This window comes from Chlorocebus sabaeus, chromosome 24 (genome assembly GCF_047675955.1).
Source record: "Chlorocebus sabaeus isolate Y175 chromosome 24, mChlSab1.0.hap1, whole genome shotgun sequence".
NCBI lineage: Eukaryota > Metazoa > Chordata > Mammalia > Primates > Cercopithecidae > Chlorocebus > Chlorocebus sabaeus.
This window is the reverse complement of record NC_132927.1, coordinates 78,191,927-78,212,222: the sequence shown is the minus strand read 5'-3', so window position 1 is coordinate 78,212,222 and position 20,296 is coordinate 78,191,927. Positions and strand designations below refer to the sequence as shown.

Sequence of the window (20,296 nt, the reverse complement as noted above, 5' to 3'; positions counted from 1 at the left end):
AAAATGCATGCAACACCCCAGGCATTTAAAGTAGGGATATTATATTTAAAGAAATTTATTTTGTCTAAACAGTATTTTGAAAAAGAACTATCTGCAGATCCTGGCATGAGACGTAAGTTTCCAAAATAACAGAATGACTCATTTACAATACAAAACCAGTTACAACAGTGTGTGTGAGTCTAGTAGCTCTGATTTTAGGCTAAGGTTGGCAGGTCGGGAGTAGAGAGAGAAGGGCAAGGGAGAGAAGGCTGGCAGCTCCGTCCATGCTTTGGGGGCTGCTGGGGTCTCGCCTGAGCTTGGGTTTGCTCTCCCTGCTGCTCCACAGGCGGCCACAGTTGAAGGTCAGGGACTTCCAACCTCAGCTCAGCTGAAACCCTGCCCAGCTTTATAGCCTCAACTGCAAAAGACCTTTCAGCTGCTAGGAAATCTAACTTTCTTATTTTTCCTTGTGGATTGAAGAATTTCCTTAAGTAATTAAAAAAAATTAATTTCCCGTTGTATTTTATCTTACTAATGTTTCCTACTATTTTCACTTTTAATTCTTTTAAGGAATACTAATAGTTCATCATTATTGGGTATTCTCTACATGCTGGTAATATATTACCGTAACTTTTCTCAGTCCACTAATCCTAGTAAGAACACACAGAGGGGCTACTATCATCCCCATCAGACAGACAAGGACAGAGGTCTACCGAGAGGTTAAGGCAACACCTCAGATGGGACAGTGCTGATGCCTGAGCCCAGGCAGGGCGGCTAGAGCACCTGGTGACCTGCATGGGCAAGAGGCACCCCATGAGGGGACACCTGTGCAGGCAGGGTGGTCCTACACATGCTACTACTGGTCCCTTACAGGGAGAAGATGGTCTCATCATTCCTGGTCAAGAGGAAGACTGTGTCTGTCCCGGGAGACCTCAGATGCCTTAACGAGAATATTACTTCTAAGACCTTTAAATTCCTCAATGGAAAAAGCCCATGAATTGAAATCAATGGTTCCTAATACAAATCTGACATGGGCCAGGTTTCCCACTAGCCGGTATTACAGATGAGAAGTGGGAAGGAGCCCTCTGAACAAACGTCTGGGACACCACCTTAACTGCAAATCTGACTTGATAACATGATCACCAACCTAATACCTAAATCATCAACGTTCCCCTCTACTGAGTTCTCCTGAGCACTCGCTGACTGTAAACTGCATTCCCAGGTGACAGTCACTGTGGAGTTCAGGCCACATCAGTTCCTGGGTGTGATTCACCTCCCAGCTCTGTGCCAACACCCTGCCCTGGGCTTCCCTTATCCCAGTTCATCCCGCTCCCCCAGCCACAGGACAGCACCACATCTTTGCTTCCTTAGATGGCCCCAGCTGAGCAGCCCATGCTCCCACCACTGTGAGGAGCAGCCCAGTGTCAGCCTACCAGTTCTAGGGTTGCTGGGCAGTTGGCTGTGCTGGAATCAGAGACTCCCAGTCCCTAAAGACACAGGCTGCATTTTTTTTTCCTTACTGTGAATATGCTTTGAATACACTCCTAAAATGTAAACAAAACAAAACAAAACAAAACACTTCTCCAAGCCCCTGCCAAGTAGGTGGAGCAAAGCAGGACTCTGGCCAGAGCTTCTCACCTTCCTCTGAGGCTCTGTAGCCACAGGCCCACAAGCGAGCTGGGTATAATCAAGTACCAAGTCCATCTCTGAGATTTGAGGACTTTTTCTCACAGCTTTTTGGCAAAGTCATCTTGGGAGAGGAAAGAGTAGTAGCAATTAGAGCTGATTTCTGATTTTCCCAGCATGTAATGAAGATCCCCTCCTCTCATCCCCATCCAGACTCCTGATAACCAAATTAATATCTTAATAAATCCTCAGTATGAATATCTCCAAGCAACTTGACAGGCCTGGGGCTTTAAGCATGCATTCTATGACCTCATAATTTACAGAGATTTGGAGGCCAGGGCTGGCAATGAGCCAGGGAAATTTCACCCCCCAGACACTGAGTCTGGGAGGAGAATTTCTCCTTGAGCCATTTCTGCTGGAACAGCCTCCTGATTGCAAGAGGAAAATGCCTCCTCAGATTAACTTGCTGCTGGCCTTGTGAGATACCTCAGCAGCTGTACTGAGACGCCACATCAAGGGACCATCTTTAGTTCTATTTTTTTAGAAGACTTTTTGTTTGGCTTGAAGAGCGTCCCCCTGAAGCTGACCCTCAGTGCTGCTGTCACTGCTGCAGCCTCAGCACCTCAATGGCCTGCGTGTGCAGACAGGAGAACAGGACCAGGTCAAGGTCCCACCAGTTCTGCAGACAAGGGTCTGGAGTCCAAGTAACCACACAGCATGCCCCGCTCAAATTCTCAGGGTGACTCTTCACATGGGATATAATCTGTCCTGACTGGATCACGTTTGCCACCCAGAGGAAGAGACAAATGTTAAAACTTTGATTCAGGCTGGGTGTGGTGGCTGACGCTTATAATCCCAGCACTTCGGGAGGCTGAGTCAGGTGGATCACTTGAGGTCAGGAGTTTTGAGACCAGCCTGACCAACATGGTGAAACCCTGTCTCTACAAAAATACAAAAGTTAGCTGAGCGTGGTGGTGGGTGCCTGTAATCCCAGCTACATGGGAGGCTGTGGCAGGAGAATCACTTGAATCTGGGAGGCGGAGGTTACAGTGAGCTGAGATCGCACCACTACATTCCAGCCTGGATGACAGAGTGAGACTCTGTCTCAAAAACAAAAAATGCCAAAAAAACCCCTTTGATTCAATAAAGCTGGGAAGTGAAAACCCCTAGTCATGTTAGGGAATTTCAGATGGCCTGTTACCACAATGCCTTGAAAAAACAGTTTTGGAACAGTGAACTAACTCGGCAATTCATCTGGCTGGGGGTGGTGGAATTCAAGTTTAGATCCATGTGCTCCCTCAAACTGTGTCCTCTCAAAATGGAACCCAACGAAATGCATCCTTTACAAAATCGCAAGGGGGCGTGTCTTTGGGGCCAGACAACAAGAGCAAAAAATGAAGGGAAAATTAAGAACAATGGTTCACCCAAGGTGGTGTTTTCTGAAGAATGATCAAACCATATAATTAAACCAATCATTTTTGGTAACTGTGTGATCCTCTACCAACTTCTGCCAAACTTGCAGAGTCCAGGAATCTTTGGCAACCCTATCTTCTTCAAACATCTGACCAATCAGAGCTGGCCAAGACATAACAGGCAAGACTCCTCATTACCAGAATGGCTGGGAAGCTCCACCTTGAATTAAAACCCTGACACTGGCCATGTGAACAGCAGCACTGGTGGCCTCTGGCCACGGCTGGCCAAGGGGCGGACCTAGGCGCCCATGTTTTTCCTGGACCACACTCCAGGGCGGCTTGGAGCAAGAGTAAACAACTTGATCAAGGACAATGTTTTGACCAAGTCAACGTTTTTCTCCTGAAAATTGAACCTACCGACGACTTTTCACTAGATGGAACATGGGAAGAATCAGGCAGCTCTAATCACTGCCAGTGTGGACATGACTGATTCCAGCACGTTTCAGATGCTGTGCCAAGTGCTCACACCCCAACCTCCCTGACCACCCACAACTGTCCTGTGAGAGAGAAACTGTTATCACTCCCACTTCACAAATGAAGAACAGCTACTCAACAGTCCAGTACTTGCTGGAGGTCCCACACTGCTAACTGTATTACGTCCCTGAGTAAAAGCAAAAGAGCATGCAGAGAAATTACACGGTGAAGTGTGGGGAAGAAGGGGCATGACACGCAGAGACTGGGAGTGGTGGGGTGGATGAGGACACAGAGGGGTCACTCACGCTGCTGGAGTCTGGACCCTTCTGGCTCCACAGTCCAGCTCCACCCTGCTCCTCTGTGTGGAGTCCCTCCACGACTGTGCCTTAAAAACACTTGTGTTCATCAAAGCAAGCCCAAGGGCGTCTCCACTGCTTGTAACCCAGGAGAGATGGGAAGGTGTCTTCAGAACAGACTCGTCAGGTGGTGCCCAGAGTCACCCACCCTGAGGTTTCTCGTACTTCAGTCCTGCATGAACACCTTCAAGATCGTCACAAATCCATGTACGGTCATGCTTTTATTTACTTGGTATTTTGCTTTAAATGGATACACTTTTTTACTAAGACCTGTCCTAAGCAACAGTAATTCAAGAAACCATGGATTTGATGTGCTAATTATATAGTTTCACATTCATCGATACATAATTATTAAAATAAAATAATACTCAACTCTGAATCACTTAAAATAACTGCCGTAAGTGGTGGTGTACACTTGCTGCACTTGGAGGAATCCTGGGCTCTCCCACAGCATAAAGAAAGAAGATAACAAGAAATCCTCTATTTGGCCTAAGCTGTAGATTTCTATGTTGACTATTATTGCTCAACAAATCTCCAATGATTACCTGAATGAGGAGCAAGAGAATCACTTTACCTCTGTTGTTCTGTTCTGCTCCTTTTCATTATGAGGACAGACAGACCACTTGCTCTCAGCCTTTGCTAATCCCCTGCTAGTCTTTTGTTCTATACACGCAATACTATTTAGAAGCCCAGGATTAGAATATTTCCATGGATCCAAGGCTATCCATGGGTACTTTTAAGTTTTGCCTTCAAAGCTGTATCATAATATTGCTGCTTAAATAAGAATGTCTTTGGACAAGTTAAACTCAACTTTAAAGCCAATGTAAGTAACAGACCACAGCGGTCCATGTGGGGGATTGGTTCTAGGACCACCACGCTTACCCAAATCCACGCATATTCAAGTCCCACTGTCGGCCCGCAGAACCCGTGCATATGAAAAGTTGGCCCTCTGTATACATAGGTCTCGAATCTTGTGCATTTGCAATCTGCATTTGGTTGAAAAAAATCCACATATAAGTGGACCTGTGCAGTTCAAATTGTGACGTTCAGGGGTCAACTGTAATTCTTGTACTTATTTAAGGAATGTACTACGATAAGGAGTAGTACCCCATCTTACAACTAGACAGGATGATAAGCATCTTCCTTTATGCATCTGCAATGGTTTTAGTACCACTAACTGGAAGGAAGCTTAAAAAGATGCTATGCCCATTGGCCCATTAGTAGTGTAAAAAAAATTTCTGAAACTGTTGAATAGCCCCATTCAAAAGTTGAACTGGTCCTCCTAACTGGCTTCTAGTTATTTTGTTTCCTTTAACACACTGTTGCACATATTTTAATAGTTTAAGCCTTATCAAATTGTTTTCTGGATGTAGCCAAAAATAAACATAATGTCATACATAAATATAAGCATGTTTTATACATTAAGATATCTATGCCAACATATCACAGATAACATATTAAGAAGGCTCATATTTCATTTATGGTAAAACAAGCACAAATAAACAAACAAAAGTCAGCACACCTCTTTTCTCCCCAGGTGTGGAGTGAGGTGCCCTTCTGCTGGGCTCTGTTAATGTCCCCACGTAGCTGCCAGCCCTGCACATGACACACGATGTTGTCATTTGCACATGGGTTGTTAGTCTACAATTTTCCACCAGCTATAACAGGATCAGACACAAAAGTGCTCGGAAGTGTTTGCTGAATGAAGAAACTTACAATAAAGCCCCAATACCTGCAAATGCTGCTGTGATGGTAATGTACTTATCACTTTAACTGAAGGCAATCTTTGCATCCTCTTGCCCCCTTAATGACACTTCCATTTTACTTTAAATTATACATATTTATGTTCTCTTAGACTGCAAGCTCCCTGAGGGCAGGCAGGTTCTATTGCTGCTTCTCTGTATTCCTTGCTGGATGAAACTGAATTTTTTTTTTTTTTTTTGAGACGGAGTCTCACTCTGTCGCCCAGGCTGGAGTGCAGTGGCGCGATCTCTGCTCACTGCAAACTCTGTCGCCTCCTGGGTTCGTGCCATTCTCCTGCCTCAGTCTCCCCAGAAGCTGGGACTACAGGCGCCCACCACCACGCCTGGCTAATTTTTTTGTATTTTTAGTAGAGACAGGGTTTCACTGTGTTAGCCAGGATGCTCTCGATCTCCTGACCTCATGATCTGCCCGCCTCGGCCTCCCAAAGTGCTGGGATTACAGGCATGAGCCACCGCGCCCGGCCGAAACTGAATTTTCGATTTACATCTTTAAACCCCAGTATCTTATATTTGACCCAACTTAACAGAAGCTGCAGGTTTATTTTAATAGAATGACATGTTTATATTAATTATAACTAAGTACCACTGCTAGAATGGTACTTAAAATGGTCCAGATACACTTCAGGATGAGTGTTTAGAGCAGGGACAGAGGCCTGCCTCAGGATTCATTCAGGTGCAGGCTGGGGACCTGTTGTCCAAAGCACATCCAATCCGGGGCCCCACCTCGGGTGGATTTTCTGTTGCTCTGATTTATGCTGACTTGGGCCAACACTTGGCTGTCGTCAGCCTCAAAGCAGGACTGAATCGGGTCACAACTACCAAGGGTACAATGTAGCATTTGTTTGCAATTCTGAATGGATCATCCTTTGTTAATGTAAGTGAAACCCTGTGTCTTGTCTGGAGACAGCAGTGTAGAGTTCCCAAGTTCTACTTGTGATAACTAAAAGTTTCACTGAAATAAAACTTTATATGGGCTGTAAAATATGAGTTGGTAACAGGAACCCGAATTAATGAACTTGGAAACTCTCATTCTCCTATGGATTAGAACATATTTAAGTCTTGAAAAATAAATGGGAGAACAATTTGGCATTTTTAGGAATTATTAACATCTACTTTGAATATAGATGCTTTTCTTTACAAAATGGTATTGTACACACTCTGAGGATTCAGAAAATACCATTCACGTCCTAATCTCGTTTCTGGCTCTTACCAGGAAAGAAAGCTAAGCAATAACTTGGGTCACAGAGGACCAAATAGAAACAAGTTTTGAAAAAAAATTTTTTTTTTTTTTTTTTTTTTGCCACTGTGGACACTAAAACCAGTGTTCGGTCCCTACGAGTAACATTTCAATACTGCAAAAAAGAAAAATACGACAGTAATAGAACAACCAAACCGAGACTAAGCAGCACCTTTGAAGACACTCAATTTGAAGGCACTGCGTAAGGATGACCTGTGGGCAGGAAGGCCACCATGTGGAGCTGGATGAGGGGCATCTCGCATTGCCTGCTCCCGCTGTGATCAGGGTCCGTGCATGGAAAACTGTCTAAACACTGACCAAACACACACACACACAGAGGCAAGGTTAAGAGGAAAAATCGTCTTCCTCAAAAAAATATCCAGCCTTATGGAATATTATAAGAGGTCTTCATGCTCAGTTAAAATTAAACACAATCAGTATTTTAACTGAAATTAAGGCAACAAGCTCAATTACTTCAGGAAACTAAGAAATCTGTGTTCAGGCTACCCAGAACCCCAAGTTCAGGTGGGGCCCCTGGCCCGGCACTTCCCTGATGTAGGCTCCTTCTGCTTGGCCTTCTTGCCTGGTGAGAGCTATAAATGAAATCAGGAAATGAATGGTAGCTGGAGATTGAAGAAGGAAGCAGGAGAGGGAGAGAAAAGAGTTAAAAAGATGTACTAAACTTAAAAATAATACAGGGTTGCTTTTTATTTTCTCTTCCTTTCCTTTCTCTTTCTTGGAGGAATGGAAAAGGGGAAGGCAAGTCTCATGCTATTTCAAGATTAGAACCCCACAGAGAGAACCCCACTGACTAACTTCAGCCTGTGTTGATCGGAGTTCACTAAATACCAGGAACACATTGACCAGACTCAGCAATAAAAGAAACACAATTCAGATTTATCCTGAAGATATTTTCACAACTTCAACTTTCCAGTGTGAAAGGTTGAAAAACATAGCTTCTGAGGTAAGATAGAGAGTATCTTTTGAGGCCACAGCGGCTCGCGCCTGTACTCCCAGCACTTTGAGAAGCTGAGGCGGGTAGATCACTTGAGGCCAGAATTCGAGAATAGCCTGGCTAGCATAGGGAAACCCCATCTCTACTAAAAATACAAAAAATTAGCCAGGTGTGGTGGCGTACGCCTGTAGTCTCAGCTGCTTGGGAGGCTGAGGCAAGAGAATCGCTTGAACCCAGGATGCGGAGGTTGCAGTGAGCCGAGATCATGTCACTGCACTTCAGCCTGGGAGGCAGAGTGAGACACTGTCTAAAAAAACAAAAAAAAGAATATCTGTGAATTTCATTTAAGTGTTAAATCTTTCTGCTTGTCCCAAAGCAGAAAGTTTATTTACCTAATCAGTTTCTAATGATCATACTTAGAAACATAAATTAATAATAGGTATGTTCTTTGTGTATATGTATTTGTGTGTGTGTACAAGCATACAGAGTATCCTTGCCTTGATGTATATCCTCTGAATACAACACTCCCCCTACACCTTCCAGTCTTCTTATATATCATTAATCCACTGAATAAAATGGGCTTTTCAAAAAAATTGAAAATTTACATAACATATAATGAACCATTTCAAGTACACTTCAGAGGCATTTAGTGCATTTACAATGTTGTGCGATCAGCCCTCTGTCGAGTTTCAAAACTTTTTCACGATCCCAGAAGAACTCCCCGTCCCTGTAGGTAATTACTCCCCCTTCCTCCCTCTCCACAGCCCCTGGCAACCTCTGATCTGCTTTCTGTTTCTATGGATTTGCCCATTCTGGACATTTCATATGAAAAGAATAAAAAAATGGGCTTTTAGGTTACACAAATCATTTGAAATATGATGTGGTTACTACAAATGTAAATGAGGTACAAATCTGGGATTTGCAGTCTAAACTGAAATTCTAGAGTTAGAATTTCACAGACGGGGAACATTTCATAAAGAATCCTGAGGACTGATGCTGGGTTGTCATCCTAACCACAAATAAGATCCGTAAAAAAAAAAAAAAAAATCCTACAGAAAAGACATTTTAATACTGAAAAAGACAGTATCTCACTTCCAAGGTTATGGGGAACAAGAAGACAATTTCGGAATAAAAGATAGTCCTGTACATTGAATAAATTTAGCTTAATGGAAAACTCACATGACATCACCCTTATTTTTGCCTTTGACAGGTAAGTCCTGTCACAGAGCACCACAGGTGTCTGGGGTGCCCTCCTCAGCGCACCTGAGCCTGCACTTATGGCCAAGAACTGATTTCCCAAAACATGGTAATTTAGGAAAATAATGGATTTAATCCTGCAAGAGTTCAATCTTTTTGATGGCCAAAATTGACAAGATCCAACTCTGTTTTAAGAATCAGCAGAAAAAGATAGTGGCTTTGAGAGAGAAAGCAACAGCTGTGAGTCAGGTGAGGCCATCTTGCCCAGTGCAGATGGCAGCAGATCAGTGTTGTCTCTGCCCTTTAGTTCGGCTCTGCTAGTTATGGTCTGGAGAGGTCAGAAGGCAGACAGTCAAGGAAAGAACTTTTATAAATCCAAGAACTCCAGCAGGCAGGTTTCTCCCAATCTTGGCCTTTTATGCTGGGGTATGCATTCCGGAGGATGCATAAAGCCACAGGATAAACTCAATATACATCCTAGAATATCAGTTTTCCATGCAGTTGAAAAATGTTAAATAAGGCTGGGTGTGGTGGCTTAAGCCTGTAATCCCAGCACTTTGGGAGGTCAAGGCGGGCAGGTTACTTCAGGTCAGGAGTTCGAGACCAGCCTGGCCAACATGGCAAAACCCTGTGTCTACTAAAAACACAAAAATTAGCAGGGTGTGGTGGCACACACCTGTAATCCTAAATACTAGGGAGGCTGAGACACAAGAATCGCTTGAACCGGGAGGCAGAGGCTGCAGTGGGACGAAATCACTCCACTGCTCTCCAGCCTGGGTGACAGAGCAAGACTCCCTCTCAAACAAACAAACAAAAAAACAAAAAGAAAAAAAAAAGTTAAACATTTTTACACTTAACTATAATAATCATGAAACAGAATACTAAATTCAAATAGCTTTTTACAATAAAACCAGGGATTTCAGAAACTTAAACATTTTAGGGGTTCTTCATGGACCATTTCAGATTAAGTGCCCAGATGGCCCACGGGTTCTCTACTCACAGTCAGAGCAGCTACTGGGCAGATTCCAGGGAGCACTGTCCTAATCTGATTCTAACCCAGGAAAGGCTACAGAATTAAGAGAAAGAGACAAGGAACATTGCTAAGCTGATCCTAAAATTCATATGGACATGCACATATCGTTACACCACTGAGTAAAATGGACCCAATATACCAAAAGGGACCCAAAATGCCAAAACAATTTTGAAAAAAAGAACAAAGTTGGAGAGTTCACACTTCCTGATTTTAAACCTTACAACAGAGCTATAGTAATCAAGACAGTGTGGTACAGACATAAGGATAGACATACAGACCAATAGAATAGAGAATCCAGAAATAAACCCTATTTATGGTCCACTGATTTTCAACAAGTATGCCAAACCCATTCAATAGGGGAAATAATAGTTTTTTCAATAAACGGTGCTGGGAAAACTGGATATTCACATGCAAATAAATGAAGTTGGACCCTTACCTCACACCCTATATAAAGACTAACATGAAATGGAACAAAGACCAAAATGTAAGAGAGCTAATATTAAAAAACTCTTAGAAGAATGTGTAAGAGTAAATCTGGATTCAACAATGGTTTCATAGCTATGACACTGTAAGCATAGGAGACAGAAGACAAACCAAGATAAACTGGTCTTCCTCTAAATTAAAAACGTGTGCTGCAAATGATACCACCAAGACAGTGAAAAAGACAACCCACAGTATGAGAAAAATATCTGCAAAACATATATATGATAAAGACTTGGTTCTCGGAGTAAAGACTTTGCTGTGATAGCCGTGATAGCCACCTCTGACCACGCCCTCTGGGCCACCTCCTACTCTCACTGATCCTTGGTCAGTTCCCTCTTCATTCTTCATGCTTGTCACTTATTGTTCCCCCTCCATTCTCCAGAAGCCTCCTCCCTTGGACCACCAGAAAAACCAAAGCCATGAGGTCCTACCTTCCCCAACTTCCTTCTTAAATTTCCCTTCCTGCCCCAGAAGTTTCTGATAATCCCCTCTGCCAAAGATGACACTGAACATTTTGGTTTTTCAGCAGATCTGGTTTTGACAGCTTTACCGTTCACCTACAAAAACTGAACAGGTCTGATCACACAGTGAGAATATCTGAAATACAACAAAACTGGTTCATTCAACTAAATGAAATGCCAACATGAAAGTTCAGTAAAATCCAAATGATGGAATTGGAGTGAGGCCCTGGCTGGGAGGTGGAGTGGTGACTGACCTGCACAGTTCCACCTGCATGCTGTGTTCTGTTGCCCTCACTGATGAATGTGTGCACTCCAAACAGGGTGGACAAAAGCTGGGAGCGTGCACTCTATGATAAGGACTAGGAAAGTTACCTCTTGGTCAAGTCTCAAATCTTAAACCCATGATCTTGGCCTTTCAAAACTGTTCTAGCCAGTTAAGTGGCTAAAATCATAGTAGTAACTTCTAAGACACAGAAAGATAGTAATGACCGGATTCTATTATCAGTATATGTCTCCCACTTTTAATGCTATGACTTCTTTATATTTTTTAAATAAGTAATACGTTCATCAAGACACACACACACACACACACACACACACACACACACACACACGGTGAAAACCCTCTTATCCTATTTCTCTGCCAAAAGTATCACTTTCAGTTTCTTCTGTATCTCTTGAGTTTCATCCTGGAACCAAAACAAATTTATTCTTAGCCCAACTTCCCCTTGTGTAGTGACGAAGATGGTGGCACAAGACACCACTGCTGTGTCCTGCCTTCCACTTCACTGCTCTCTGCTGCTCTCCTTTCATCAGTCATAAACGGATGCTACTTATTTGATACGCACCCTTTTCCAGGATTTCTCTCGCCACAGTGCAACAACCACCCCCAACACACACCCCAGCAGGCTACATCATCCCATCTTCCCAAATGCATCCTAGTACCACCAATCAGCAACTTCAGCGAATGCACTGCTTCTCCTGGGAGGCCTTGCTGGGCCCCACAGGGCCTGCTCTCTCCTGAAGCCAGCGCAGACACGCACCCACAGCACCTAGAACATGACCAGTTATTAGCACTAAGCACAGTTGATTTCTACATATTAGTGAGTGAATGAAATACAGCTTTAGGTGGACATAGGGCAGAAAGTCAAAACTAAATTTTGTTCTCTTCTGTGTTAGGTATCATGTTGTCCTTCCATTTGAAATGAACTCAGAAACTGTTTTAGTCTTAATTTTAACCTTGTTTGGCACAACAAAGGACACAGGGTCACCAACACTTAAATTAGCAACAGGACATACGCAGAGTCAAAAGCAAAGAATGAGGAAGGAAATCTCTGCAGAGCTTTATTAAAATCAGGAACATGCATGCGGAGGTTTTCTTTTCACTACAATGTAAACATCACCTCAATTGTATACATCAAGAAATATTTCTTGATGCTTTCCTACTGTTTCCCCGTAGACAAACGTTTACACTAAAACACAGCCCGTTTTCGGATGAATGCCTCTCCCCCACCCTGCAGGAACTCCACGCTCTATCATTACCAATAAAAAGGATATATCTAATTTTGTACTGAATCCTAAGAATTACTCATTAAGAATCTTTACCAATAGTAAGTTTATGTTTAGCATGAAAATACCCTTGTCAGCTAGGTCTAAAATGCAGCTTGAACATGAATCTCTCAGGATGTGCGAGCTCCTAAAATCAAGTGGAAAGTCAGTCCTGGAGTCTGTTTCTTCAACAGGAGTTCTGGGGCTGTGCCACGGAACAGGTGGGCACTGTGCCTAGTGAGACAATGTAAGGCTCAGATAAGTTAATTTCACCCATAAGCACAAACCCTCAAAGTACAGTCTTACCTTCGTGACCCAGAATCTGCATCTCTTGTTTTTCTAGATGACACCATAAGATCAACTAACCTGGTTTCAGCTGCACTGCACTCTACACCACTGTAAAAAGCTGAGAGCAGAGACTACCGTGTAGATAGATCCCTGTGATAAAGAAACCTGCAAGAGCAGGCTCAGTGCATGCTCCGAGAGGGGTGAGCCCAGAACCGTGAGTCAGAAAACCCAGGTGCTGGTTCAGTATCTGGTCTCTGTCACCAGCTCCTTCTCGGACCTCAGGCAAGTTGGAGAACCTCTCTGCTTTGGTTTCCACCACTGTCAAAGTAGGACTAATCATACGTGTTTACTGTCTCCTAGGAAAGAGGGCGACGGCTAATGAACCCTTTTGCGAGGAGCTTTGAAGATGAAACAGGTTCCAGGGTGCTAATGACAAACAATAACAGCCTCTCTATTCTCATTTGGGTATCTATCATGCTGTGGGGGAGGGGGTACCGAATTACTCCAAGTAAACTGGTCTTCTAGGATTATTTTTCTTATGGCCAAACTATTTTGAAAAACCCTAGAAGAGATGAATGATGTTGTCATGCTTGGAATACCGGATAATACAAAAGGAATCAAACATTGGTGGCTGATGCTTTAATTTCACTGGCCTGAACTGCTTTGCCTGGGTTCTGCAGCACTGCTCCCCGGCATAAAGCTTGACAACAAATATTTACATCGGCAGCATGTGTTAGTTACTATGGATGCCATAGCTAAGGCTATTAGCTTGGCTGATAAGTCCCCATTTCCTGCCAAAGAACTCTTTACCGAACATGCTTCTTAAACTTTGCTTTATTTTTAAGAACACATTTAAATGTGAAGTAGTATTCAAAATTATTTTAGGGGTTCCAAGTTTAGTTTACATTTCACTTAAGGGCTCTCCTCCTTTTTACAAATAAAGGGTGAAAAGGCTCAAATAAGCAAATGTCTCAGCCCGTATGTTACACTAAACAAGACTGTACGACTGAGCTGGTTTTTGTAAGTTGATATTTGGTTTTACATAAACACGTGTGCATACACACAGCCCACCAAAAGATATTTTTCCAATCTATGTAGGCAGTATAATTTATGTTCATTTAATTGGATAATGCCAACTCACACAAAAATGTGACAATTCAAGATTAATATTTTGAAAGTTAACATTTAAATGATGCATAAGATTTAAAAGTAAAAACATGCAGAGTTCATATCCACTGATATTAGACTATTTGAATGAAAAAAGTCAGTCCCCAAAAAGTTTACATGTCTTCAAAAGGTCGGTTTCAATACCTGACAGCCTCATCTGGGATATAAATGAGAAAATAAGAATGGGGTTCTTAAGGGAAGGAAGTAGGGAAGAGAGGACGGATAAGTAAAAAATTTCCCAAAATCACAACTTTAACATTGGCTTAAATTTAAACGTTGTTTAAGATAAGTCATAAAAACACTTATCAACCTAACGTCATTTGTGACTTTGTGTAAAAAGAAAAAGTATCTGAATTTATTAGATTCTTTAAAACACCCTACCCATTGGACAGTCATTTAAGGTTTCTCCCGGCAGAGCATTTCTCTTAACTAACAATAACATAAAAGGAGAAATATGTTCATTTTCATTCATGTTTTCATCTTCGGGGGATTAGATCAGAACACCAATCACAGTCCCTTTCTTCCAATTCTCTTGAAAATAAGTAATTTAATCAAATGCATTTTTAATGTAACTTATTTGGAGATTCAGGAAAGTATGGTGACTTAATCAAGAACCTCAGTAACTAGTGACACTGTTAGGCCTTAATCCTGGCTCTGAGAGCGCCAGATTCCTGTATGATTTGATGTAATAATTCCGGAAAGGATGTGGGGAGGGGCTGGGGGGGGCTGGGGGTGGTGGTGGGGTCATTAAATTAATAAGACCTCAATGTTTTCAACATCTAGTAAAATACTTTTAAAAGCATCAATGATGTTCTCTAAAGGGAAACATCTCCTCAGGACCAGGTCCAAGAATTGAGAAACAATTCCACATTTCCAGCAGCGTGGTGAAGCATAAGTGACCTCTGTTCTAAAATCAGACAACATGGTTTCACTCTGGCCTGGTCATTACACCTGTAAAATTAGCCTAGAGCACCCATGCACAGGCTGTGGGGGCTGAGTGTCTGCGACAGCTCCACGTTCCACTTGCCGCCGCCTCCTAGACGCCTAGCTAGTGTGACAGTTTAAGCCAAATTCACAGAAAAACATGCGAGACCACATTAAGCATTTATGCAATGTATGTATACACAGTATAATACAGGATATATGACGTAACACCAGGTCAGAGCATTAAGAACCGAGAGGGCTAACAAGATACTAAGAACGTATAAAAGGTTTTTGTTACTAAAACTGCTCTCATGTCAATTTTTTAAAGAGATGAAACAAAAAATGCTATATACTCTGTGAATAAATAAGTATTTATATTATTTATGTGGATACACACACACACACACACCCCCCACCCCACAGAGAGAAAATGGTCTGGAATGACATACAGCAAACTCTAAGTAGCAGTCACTTTGAGATGTGGGGATGGTAGACCAATCTCAGGGGATAAGGTTAGCGAAAATTTCAGTTTTATTTGCAATGAAGAAAAAACGTAAAGGTGGTTGTATTCACCTATTAACTGATGACTTGAAAATGGCTTTAAAAAAAAGATTTGAAGAACACAGAAGGAAACTGACCAAGGCAGGAGGAAGGACCAGGGTTAGGTGGGCTCCGGATGCTCTCAGCTCTCATGGTCCCAGAGACCAATTTAGATGATTCTGCTGACTACTTAATTTTTTTTTTTTTTTTCCCTAGAGAAAAGAGGGAAAAAACCAAGGAGGCTTGGTAAAAACAGGGTAAGGGTCACATCCAGCCCATTCTAGAAAAATTTCCTAGGCCAAGAGTTTTCCATTTTTTTGGTGTCAAGACCTATTTACGTTCTTAGAAAGTATGGTGAACCCTAAAGAGCTTTGATTATGGGGGTTACATCCATTGATATTGACCATATTTGAACATTTTTAAAATATTTACTTATTCATTTAAATTAGCAATAGGTTCACTTCATGTTAAGTAACATTTTATGAAAATAACCTTATTTTCAAAAAGAAACCAGTGAGAAAATGGCCCTGTTGTACATTTTTGCATGGATCTTCAATATTCAACAGAAGACAGGCGGATCTGCCGATGTGCTTCTGTGTTCAATTTGCTGTGATATGCTATTTTGGTTCAAGTATATGTAAAGAAACCCAGGCTCAGACAGACATGTCTGGTGGGAAAAGGGAGGTTTCAATAGCTTCTCAAAAAATTGCCGATGTTTTTCTTTGCCTACGCTAAAATTCAACAAGTGATAGTTGTTTAAAGATTAGTTGCGGCTGGGCACGGTGGCTCAAGCCTGTAATCCCAGCACTTTGGGAGGCCGAGACGGGCGGATCACGAGGTCAGGAGATCGAGACCATCCTGGCTAATACGGTGAAACCCCATCTCTACTGAAAAATACAAAGAACTAGCCGGGCGAGGTGGCGGGCGCCTGTAGTCCCAGCTACTCGGGAGGCTGAGGCAGGAGAATGGCGTGAACCCGGGAGGCGGAGCTTGCAGTGAGCTGAGATCTGGCCACTGCACTCCAGCCTGGGCGACAGAGCGAGACTCCGTCTCAAAAAAAAAAAAAAAAAAAAAAAAAAGATTAGTTGCAATGAGGAATCTGAAACCGTATTGATGAACCCGTCAGTTACACTAACACCCGGCAGTATCTCTTACACTTTGGGAGGCTCTTCGCCCACGCTTGTTTGTAGCATTGTTTGTCGGTCACTGAGAGCACACTGCTGCACGTATTGTGCGGCCTCCCACCGTATACATCAAGAAACTCCACTTGCTAATGTCGCCACCCCTCTCAGCAGAAGAGTCTGTGGCACTGGGAGCTGTCACACTTACACTGGCAGATAAAAGTTCTCCGAAGTTCAAATTTTTCTTGAAAGCTCAAATTTTATCATGGGCCAAAAACAGTGGCGCAGTTGTTTTCCCCTGCATTGATAAGCTCACTTCATAGATTTTCTAGAAAATATCAGCCAAATATTTAAGTCTTAATATCTATCGTTTGTCTGCTTTTTGTTCTGTCAAGTAAAAATGATTTTATATTACTGTTCTCATAATTTATAAGTTCCTGGAAAAAGTGGCTATTTTGGCTCATAACTCACACATCAGCACGGGCGCTTTTCTTCGAGACGGCCATCACACTCCAGCATGCTAGAAGGGCTTTATGTGAACGCTGCATTTCGTCACGCAAAATCAAAAAGGAGGCTGGCTGCAGTGGCTCACGCCTCTAATCCCAGCACTGTGGGAGGCCAAAGCAGGAAGATCATTTGAGCCTAGGAGTTTGAGACCAGCCTAAGCAACACAGTGAGACCCCAGCTCTACCACAAAAAAAAAAAAAAAAAAAAAAAGTTGGGTGTGGTGGTGCTTCTTTGTAGCCCTAGCTACTCAGGAGGCTGAGGCGGCAGAAGTGCTTGAGCTGGGGAGGTTGAGGCTGCAGTGAGCTGTGACTGCGCCACTGCACTCCAGACTGGGCAACAAAAAAACCTAACCAAAACAAACCCAAACAAAAACAAAAGTAAAAAGGTATACAAAACAGTTGAGACTTAAAAAACTAGTAACTTCATGCTTCATCAAGGACATCCTTGGTCAGACTGGTGTGCTGCTAGCTGAGCACCGCTGTCCTGCTTGATGAAAGAAAGGTGCCATGCTACTTGGCCACTGCCTTTGCACCACCAGGGCAAACGCCCACACAGCAAAAGAGGTAAATCAGATCTTGGTGATCTTACGAGACAGTGATGGCCTTGCAAACCCCGTGGAAAGCAGCTCTGTGACCCCAGGGGCCACGGGCTGCCCAGGGTGAACACTGCTCCACGCAAAGGCTTCAGAATTCCAAGAGAATGATTAACCAACGCTACCCGCCTTTGAGAAGTCTGACCAACTACATAAAGCTGGGGAAAAAAAAAACAGAACCAACAACCCATTCCTAATTATACATGGGCAGAAACTGTCTACAAATGTGAACACACATATACAGACACCCTCACCGCCCACCTCCTCCTTGAAGCCCACAAAGAATAAAGAACCAGCAACTTAGGAAGAAGTGGAGGTGGTTCTCTAGGGCTTTAGGGCTCTTCAGGACTTGTTCCCTAGAGTGAAACATTACTGTTTTCACAAGTTATACGTTAAAATACCATAATTAGAACACACTGCTCGTGAACAACACAACCAGCAGATAAAAATCCATGTGTATTACAACGAGGCCACAAACGTCGATGACAAAGAAACTGGAAAACCTAATCAAACACTGTTAACAGCTCAAATTCTACTGAAAACACCAAAATATCAACATCTAAAAACAGTAAGATACAAGGTTAGAGTTGGGATCCCCCTTATTTCAAACATTATTTAATTAAAGCAACATCTGCACTTAAAAACAACTAAACGGAAATGACATGTAAAGTCACCCTATTTGAGATTAACCACAGATATCTGTAACTTTTTTTTTTTTTTTTTTTTTTTGAGACAGAGTCTCACTCTGTCACCCAGGCTGGTGTGCAGTGGCGCGATCTCAGTTCAGTGCAACCTCCGCCTCCCAGGTTTAAGTGATTCTCCTGCCTACAGGCACTCGCCACCATGCTGGCTAATTTTTACATTTTTAGTAGAAATGGAGTTTCACCACGTTGGCCAGCCTAGTCTTGAACTCCTTACCTCAGGTGATCTGCCCACCTTGGCCTCCCAAACTGCAGGTATTTCAGGTGTGAGGCACTGTGACTGTAACACTAACTTTTAAATATGAAATTTCTTATGAATGTGATACTGAAACTCTTCTTCTAAAGATGAGGAGGGGAGATGTATATAAATGCTAATTTCTTATTTGACTCTAGACTTCACGGACTGGAGCACAGGAACAGAAAGACTGAATAGGGAACACTAAGTATACTCTGAACCGAGGCTGTGGACATGTGCTTAGGACCATCTTAGTAGGTAACTATACACAATCTATAAGCAAAACATAGTGCAGACTCCAGAGGTACTGATGATACTGATTTCTTCCAAATGGTGAAATGCCAAGCAAACTGCAAGAGATGAAAAGGCTGGGTAAAAGAGAGAGAGACAGAGAGACAGATGAGCTTTGAGAGAACAAATACAGATAATAGAGCTGGAGAAAAAGAAAACAGATCATGGCTAAGTGGTGGGGCTCTGGAGTACCACATACAACCTGCAAAAGAGGTAACCACAGACACCACAAACACTTGAGTCTCACGACACTCCAGGCGCCATTTTAAGCTCTTTACGTGCATTCACTTAACTTTCAAAAAACCCCAAAGAGGTAGCTTGTATTATTATTCCCATTTCACGTTCCATTTCTAGAAACAGAGAGTGAGTCACATGCCCTGGACAGCTGAGCTTGCCTAGGGTGGGCGGGGTGGGGGGTGGTGGCGATCTGACCCTGGCATGTGGCTCCAGGTCCTACCCTTAACCACCAAACACCCTGCCTGTTAAAGTGTGCAGGAAACTTTGGTTTTATCTTATCTTCCGGTGTGCCTTAAAGGCAGTTACACTCCAAAAGACCAATAAAAATGGCAATAAACATAAAAAATGGTGATGCACCCCAAAAACGCTGTTTGGTAAGATGGTGCGGTGGTCTGTGCAGCTACCCTGAGTTATAACCAGAGGACCAACACTGGCTGGCAAAGACTCAAACATGAAAGGCCACTGCTCATGGCTTAGGAAACAGTAGCTAAGTTATTACATTTCCTTTGTATGTTGTTTCCAAAGCAGAACCTTTTTAAAGATATTTCCTTCACCAGTGAATATTGAAATGATAAGAGAGTGAAACAGCCTTATTTTTAAAAAATATATTTCTCATCCTGGGGCAGTGGCTCACGCCTGTAATCCCAGCACTTTGGGAGGCCGAGGTGGGTGGAACACGAGGTCAGGAGATCGAGACCATCCTGGCCAACATGGTGAAACCCTGTCTCTATTAAAACACAAAATACTAGCCAGGCATGGTGGTGCACGCCTGTAGTCCCAGCTACTTGGGAGACTGAGGCAGTGGAATTGCTTGAACCCAGGAGGCGGAGGTTGCAGTGAGCCGAGATTGCGCCACTGCACTCCAGCCTGGCGACAGAGCAAGACTTCATCTCAAAAAAAAAATATATATATATAATTTATATATTTACATATATTATATATATTTACATATTTCTGTATATAAAATATATATTTTATATATGTATATATTTCTATATATATTTTTATATATGTATATATTTCTATATATAAATATATTTTTATATAAGATGTATATATTTCTATATATATAAAATATATATTTCTATATATTATATATAATTTATATTTATATATTTCTATATATATAAAAAATATATTTATTTGTCTCGAACATTATGAAAAAGTTA

General features: G+C 42.4%; 1 protein-coding gene across 8 annotated transcripts in view; it reads right to left on the bottom strand.

Annotated features, from left to right (window-relative positions):
- The window catches only part of PPP2R5C (protein phosphatase 2 regulatory subunit B'gamma), a 167,278-nt gene that overhangs the window by 91,833 nt on the left and 55,149 nt on the right, over nucleotides 1-20,296 (bottom strand). Inside the window, exon 1 of one of the 8 annotated variants that reach the window (XM_073011328.1) lies at nucleotides 4,730-4,833. The exons of 6 other annotated variants lie outside the window; for them this stretch is intronic. The gene's annotated coding sequence lies outside the window, so the exon portion shown is untranslated. Of the gene's footprint in view, nucleotides 1-4,729; nucleotides 4,834-20,296 lie in introns of those variants that run through there. One more of the 8 variants, XM_073011327.1, reaches the window with a different exon arrangement.